We start from the raw sequence: 7,869 nt of genomic DNA on the forward strand, positions 1-7,869 counted from the left end.
ACATCAATGTCTCTTACAGTTTACTGCCTGCGGTTTACGGACCATCCAGATCACCTATCACCCCTTTGCTCTCAGTTCGTTAGGTTGATTCCTAGCAATCCGTCAAGAATATCTTGGCAGAGGTTCCTTCTCTCCAGGAGGTTTAATGATCTATTCAAAAGCTGAACAATGGAAAGTCTCCTAACCTGAATCGTTTACATCCGGACAAGTTTAAATATTCTGGAAGCATGATGATGCGATGCTTAGCGGACTTGTTGCAGAATGCTTGGCGTGTGAGTGTGTTGACAGGATGCATTGATGGTGGCGCTATACAAGGCGAAGGGTAGCAGAGAAGAATGTGGAAATTATCGGGCATCTCTTTGCTGTCAGTAGTCGGTAAGGTTCTCTGTTGGATCATGCTAGAAAGAATGTTGGGGCCCATCGTTGACGATGTTTTGCCTGAGTCACAGTTTTGTTTCAGAAGATGTCGATGGACAGTGGATATGATTTTTTACAGCCAGGCAACTGCAGGAGAAATGTATAGAACAGCAAAATAGACTGTATCAGATGGTCATCGATTTAACCAAGGCCTTTGATACAGTCAAATGTATGTTTTGTGTGAGATTCTTAAAAGGCTTGGCTGTCCTGACAAGTTTGTAACCTCTTAAAGTTCTTCCACGATGATATGACGGCTGTGATCAAAGTTGGGGAAAGCTGATGGTGTCTATATTCGGTACCGAACTACTGGGGGGTTTCAACATAAGGCGCTTCAATGCAAGTACAAATGTACTCATCAACACGATTCCTGACTTGCTCTATGCAGATGACTGTGATATGGTCGCTCATACGGTGACTGATATGCAGCATATTCTGGATGCTTGTGCGGTTGCCTGCAGCGCATTGGGCCTGACTATCAATCTGAAAAAAAAACTGTCTAAATGTATCAGCCTGCTCCGGGTATGCCATACTATGAACCATCAGTATATATGTGTTGGTCAAGGATAGCGGTTGTCACTAGATTTGTATACTTGGGTTGCACACTGAGTATGTCTGGTGCCCTGGATGATTAGGTATCGTTACGGATCAGTAGGGCGAGTGATGCCTTCGGAAAGTTGGACAGGCGTTTGTGAAGAGATCATGGGGTCTTGCTGCCAACTAAGATTAAGCTTTATGCCGCATGCGTTCTCTACTCTTCTCTATGGTTGTTAAAGTTGGGCAACATACTGGGAGCTTTTGAGAAGTCTCGAGCGATTTCACCAGATGTGCCTACGGCGAATCTTAGGTGTGGGTTGGCAGATATATGTCAGTGATGTGGAAGTACTTTATCGGAGCCAATGCCTTAGCATTAAGGCTCAAGTTATTAAGACAAGATTGCGATGGAGTGGACATGTTGTGAGGATGTTAGACAGTCGACTTCCCATACAACTTCTTTATGGCGAGCTCGCCGAGGGGCGACGTCCGACTCAAAACCTTAAATTGAGAATTAAGGATTGATTAAGATCCACCTTAATAAGTGTGAGATTGATGAAAGAACTTGGGAGAGTCTGGCTTTGGATCGCGGAGGGCGGAGAAGGACCTTGCGTGGAGGTGTGGGCAAGTTTGAGTTGAATCGAACCCAGCATGAGCGGCTGAAGCGCGATATCCGGCAAAAGGAGAGTGAAAGAAGCCGTGGATTGGAGGCGCGCCACATTGGTCTGGAGTGTGAGGTGTGCAGAAGAATATGTCTTAGCAGAACTGGGCTGATGAGTCACCAGTCAACTCATCAGTGACGCGGCCCACACATCAGCCTTGAGTTGTCAGAGTTAACCTGTGTCAACTGCAGGCGGATGTACAAAACGACAGTCGGTTTGAAACGGCATTTGATTCTGCATAGAAAAGAACAGCAAGAACGTGCTGCTAGTCGTGCACATGTCTGTACAATGTGTGCTAAGGAATACTAGAGTTTAGCAAGGCTTAAAAGCCATATTCGTGCAGCCCATCACTGAATGTTTTTGTTTTTGTATATACCTTTTTTGTGTGCTATATCGAGTGATGGTAATGTTCGAAGGCGAATTAGCTGTCATCATACATATATATGTATGTTTATATATATATATATATATATATATATATATATATATATATATATATATGTGTGTGTGTGTGTGTGTGTTTATATATCTACCTAATTTCCTTTACTTCATTTTTACTATTATTTATATTTTTATCATTCAATTGTTAGTATCGCCCTCTGTTACTATCATTATCTTTTTATCAGTATTATCATCATTATTTTTATTTTATTTAATTATATACATATATGTTATAAATATTTTTCTGTCTTTTATTATTATTCTTATTAGTATTCTTATGCTCCTTCTTCATATTATTTTATTATTATTATGCTTCTTCTTCTTCTACTTATCATTATTATTATTATTATTATTATTATTATTATTATTATCATTATTATTATTATTATTATTATTATTATTATTATTATTATTATTACATATACATACATGCATATTTTATAATTTTACCTATTCAATCCATGCCCGGCAATTTTCAATTTAATTATTTAATCTTTTAAAAACCTCTACATCAACTGCATTTAAATAGGCAATTCGATTAAATTGGTTATAACTTCTGCTAACTTTAAGAGGACGCATCTTAGCTACTCCAAACAATCTCCCCCCGAACAATCCGCGTAAATCATGAACGTGTCAAACCACACCACGACAACATTACTTCTCCCATCTTCTCTCTTCACCTACACCTCGTCCTCTCTCTCAGTTTCTCTCTATCTATATATCTATATATCTATCGATCTATCTATCTCCCTTCTCCATACACTCCAAATTCGTCTCTATCTGGCTAAAGCTTATAAAACTCAACTTCTTCCGTATTCGATGTTTTTCTATTTAATTATTAAATATTAAAACTTATATGCTCTCAGATCAAAATTGAGATTCCCCTATTTTCATCGTCTTCTTCTGATAACCAGTTCTGTTCAAGTTGCTGGATCGGTAGCAAGTTGATCGATCCGGTAGCAGAAACATGTGTAGTTAAAATAGATAAAACATTAATATATATATATATATATATATATATTTCTCTGCAATAGTATTGAGCACCTTCTTCAGGTTTTTACTAATCACCAGTTTTGCTATATATATATATATATATATATATATATATATATATATATATATATATATATATATATATATAAATGGTTTAGTTGTTTGGATGTCTACATGTAGATGTACTGAAAACCCTTGTATTTATTAATTTTAACGATAATAACAACGAAGCAGAACATTATTATTATTAAAATTACGACAAAACAACATTTGTTTACAATTGACTTGGAAACGACTATGTTCTATTCAGCTGGAAAACAGTCTTGCGCGCTGATATTCCCTGCTAATGGAAACTTTGTTTTGCTTCAAGTAGACGGACGGAGAAAAGGGAATTCCTGCGGAGGTTGTAGCAAGGAACCTTATAGGTGCGTCTGTTAACAAGTAGACCCACATATCATACATATCGTCGCTCGGTCGCCATATGAATAACAATAAACCATAGAATGCCGAACAACATAGTTTATGTGTAAAAGTGACCAGGAAATTCCCTATCATATTTTGAAGGTATTTTTGCACGGTCTAAAGGAGGAAAATCAGATTCTTAGCGACATAAGTAAAGATGCCCACTGTATTTATCTTAAGGAACATTTTGTAGGCATAGAATTCCACAGCTACTTTCCAATAAGGACATTTCTTTAGGGTCTTCCATTCTAAACTTAAAATAGATGATCATTTAAAACACTTATAATAAAAGGAGAACAGCAATTCATTTTGAAGCGCCAATCAACGTGCTGAATAAGAAACGTGTCCTTTTAAACCAATTCGTAGTTATTTCCAAACATTTCAAGTTGTGATAAAACATACACAATGCTTTAAACACTCATATTATTTTTTAGAAGAACGCATTTGTGTGACAATGTTTTACATAGTATATTGAAAAAAATATTTATTCGTTTAAATACAAAACTCATTTGTTTAATTTATTTAATGTGTATTTAATGGTTATATATACTATTACTATGGGTGAATAATAAACAGTGTTATTATTATACAATTCTATATACATGCATTAATAAAATGAAATATTAATCCATAAAGACAGGGTAAGACAAGTAATGTGTAATATGTATTGGAGTCTTCTAGTTAGTAATAGTCATGATATAACCAACAATGTGTTGTTATATCTAAATAAATAAGGAAGACAAAAATGTTAAAAGAAATTTGCATGTATTAAGTTCTATACTATTTCCTATAATTTATGTAATTACACTAATTAAATGGATCAAATTAGCAAAATCATGTCACAAAAAAGCCCGGACGACGAATTCTGCACACTGCTCATTTATCACTACAATCGTTCTCCTTTTTTAACCGAAACAACTAACCTACTGATTCTATCTCTGTCCGCTCACGAGAGTATTCTTTGACGGACATGAGACAAGGTTGGGTATTTCTTCTACGTGCTTCCTATACTAAGAAACCGGCCCTTCTGCTGCCCTATGAATCAGTAACAACTTCTGGGTGCTGTACCTCACTCATATACCAATCGTTTTTAAATTAATAGCAAGGAGTCGGTCAATTAACCTGCCTTTATCCTCAACCTCTGACGTTTGCCATTCTGCAACAAGGTCCGAAGAACACCTGATTACCTCGGTCCTTTCATACAATCGTCTATTTGCCAGCCTCACTAATATTCAATTTAAATTTACAATTCATTTTTGTTAATACACAGGGACCTACTCATCTCACAAGCCAAGCGAGAAAAGAATAGCCACCAAAAAACCGACAGAAGAAAAAAATGTTTTATGAAGTCGAAAAAAGGACACTTAAAAATTACTCAGTCTGTGGTCGCTTTTCGAATTCTCAATTATGTACACGCAGTATGGCCAAAATTATCAACCATTCATGTTACGTTGTCCTGTGTATCTAATGTAAAAAAGAATCAATTGTCTACACGATTTATGTTGGACTCTATTGTCTAAAGGATCCACTATACACGCGGTTTGTAACATCTGTGTTTAAAAATCGTCACTAGTTTAGATATTTTTTGTTACCTCGCTGCTGTATACAATTTCTCTGTAAAGATCGATGGCAAACGAACAATCGAAAGCAAAACAAAGAAAGAAAAATGTAAGTCCATGTTTGTTCGGTGAAAAACACAGGTGCCCACACACACACACATATATATATATATATATATATATATATATATATGCCTCATATATATATATATATATATATAGCAATGTGATGGATAATTTTAAATTCAAATTAGAATTAAAAATTAAAAATCTGTTTCATAAGAATGAACAACAACGAAGTCAAATTGTTGACTTTGTTGTTCCTACTTATGAAAAAGATTTTTAATTTTTAATGCTAATTTGAATTTTAAATTATCAATCACTTTACTAAATATTAAAGTCGCTCAAGGATATTTGTCTAATCGAGCTTATTATATATCTGAATTACAACGAGCACTGTTCTTCTCTTGAATTTAAATTAAATTAGTAATTTTACTATCACAATAAAATACACTCTGCTCTTTAGACAACTGTTCTAACCCCCTTTATATATATATATATATATATATATATATATATATATATATATATATATATATATAGACTTTAGCAAAAATTAACAATCAATCTGAAGGCAATTTGTAGCAGGAGTTCTTCTTATTTCTTTCTAAAAAAGAAGCATACACCCACGTATACAAAAAGTATTATAATAAGCTTTTTCTCTCTTTTTCCTCGATTTACTATTTACGATTGTTTTCTATTTTCTATTCTACGTTTAAGCAGCTGTATTAGGCTAATACGCAGCAGTAATGTAATAACCATTTAGCGAGAATAGAGAATGTTTCTCCGCGTAGCATCATAACCTCTTTCCTGTTTCGCCCGACGTTTGTACGAAGTGCGAGTTTCAGGCTATTGACGATCATTTTATGTGGATTAAATATCTGATTAGTTTATTACTTTAATAATTTTTCTGCATATCGCTCTGTTTTTTTAATCTTTGTTTTTCTTCGGGTAAACGTTTTGTCAGATTTGCAGATTCAAGCGTTGGCTTTGCTTCTCACGTAGGGTGAAAAATGGAAAGATAACAGTAATAATAGTAGGTGCATTAGAAACAATCTAAACAGTTTTTGAAAAGGAAAATGAGAGAAATTGACATCGGAGACGTGACTGAGTATATACAACCAACAGCAATGATTAGCACTGCTGAAATATTAAAGAAACCATTGAATGAGAAGGATAATACACGTGAACACTTTCAAACTATTACTTTATTGCGGACTCTTATATTCGTCTTTCGGAGATGTTTTTTCACGACGTTTCGGCCAACTATTTTTCTGGCCTTCGTCACATGGTAAGCACGACAGGATAGGAACTGCGAATCTCCTAACTGAATTCTCCGCAATTACTGTCATCCGTAGTTTTTGTTGTCTCACCACGTTTGCTAAGTAAGCCTCTGGCCGGCTTTGGGTAGGATTGAAACCGCTATCCTAAGTCATATCTCATGAGCATTATTTATTAATTTATTTATTGCGGACTATTATCCTCATCTTTCTTTGCGTGGAACAGTTGATAGATACGATGAACCTCTACGGTTTCAGGTGAGAATCGATTGAAGTTGGCCGAAATGCTGTGAAACACCATTTACGAAAGATGAGGATAATAGTCACAAGAAATAAATTAATAAATAATACTCATCTTAATTATGAATTTCAATAAAATAATATATATACCATTCGGTACGGACCTAACCAACGAAGATCAGATAATAAATTATTGTGGATTCATAAGATAAAAACATCCACCTTTATCGTCCTTCGGAGCCCGTGGTGCAGTTGATAGAGACTACGGTTCCAGGTGAGAATTTTTTTTTTTATTACATTTTCACCCCAAACAAGGCACATTGCCACTTTGGTGTAGGGGGCTACTTTTGGTCAAGATCAAAGTGCAGTATCTGTTCTTAAGATGCTGCACTTCCATTTCTTGTTCTCTTTCGGTGGAGGAGCAGTCCTTCACGACTGAGACAATTTTTATTTTTGTACCTTTTCTCCACATTACAAAACGACCCTGGTGTCTAACTCTGTCCCGTGGGGAGGCATAGTAAATAGGTACTATCAGGGGCAACAACTACTGGGGTACTATCTAGGGATTTGGGTAGCAATATGTCGGTTCACGCTGCACTTAAACTTCTGCATGTCAGTACAGTTGGGGAAGCAGGGACCTGGAATGGAATTCCAAAGACTAGCGGTTCTGGGGAAGAAACTACTGGAGTAGAAATACATTTTACATCTGGGGATCTCTACAGTGTGGGGGCCGGATTTTGCAGCCTGTCGGGTCTGTCGATGGTGTTCACGCCGTGCGGGCATTCACCATTAAAATACTTGTAGAACAGGCAGAGGGATGCAACGTTTTGTCGATGGGGCAGAGGCTGAAGCTTAGATGCCAGTTCAGGTCCTATCAGATTTGCGGCTCTCTTTTGAATCTTGTCAAGGAGCGAGACACTAGTAGCCGAAATATGACAGCAATACTCCATACATGGACGAATGGTTGCCTTATATAGCTACAGGATACTTTCGGGTTTTAGTAGTTTTCTAGCATGGTAGAGAGAACCTGCTTTTCTTGCAGCGGTCCTAGCAATGTCCTCAATGTAATTGTTCCAACTCATGTTTGTCTGAGGATAGCGCTTTCGGTCCTACCCAAAGCCGGCCAGGGGCTTACTTGGCGAAAACTTGGTGCCACGAGAACGACTATGGATAGCGGTAATTGCTGAGATTTCATTTCTTATTTCGTCGCGGTTACAACTGACG

This window comes from Euprymna scolopes, chromosome 1 (assembly GCF_053919585.1).
Source record: "Euprymna scolopes isolate OS-2025 chromosome 1, ASM5391958v1, whole genome shotgun sequence".
Taxonomy (NCBI): Eukaryota; Metazoa; Mollusca; class Cephalopoda; order Sepiida; family Sepiolidae; genus Euprymna; species Euprymna scolopes.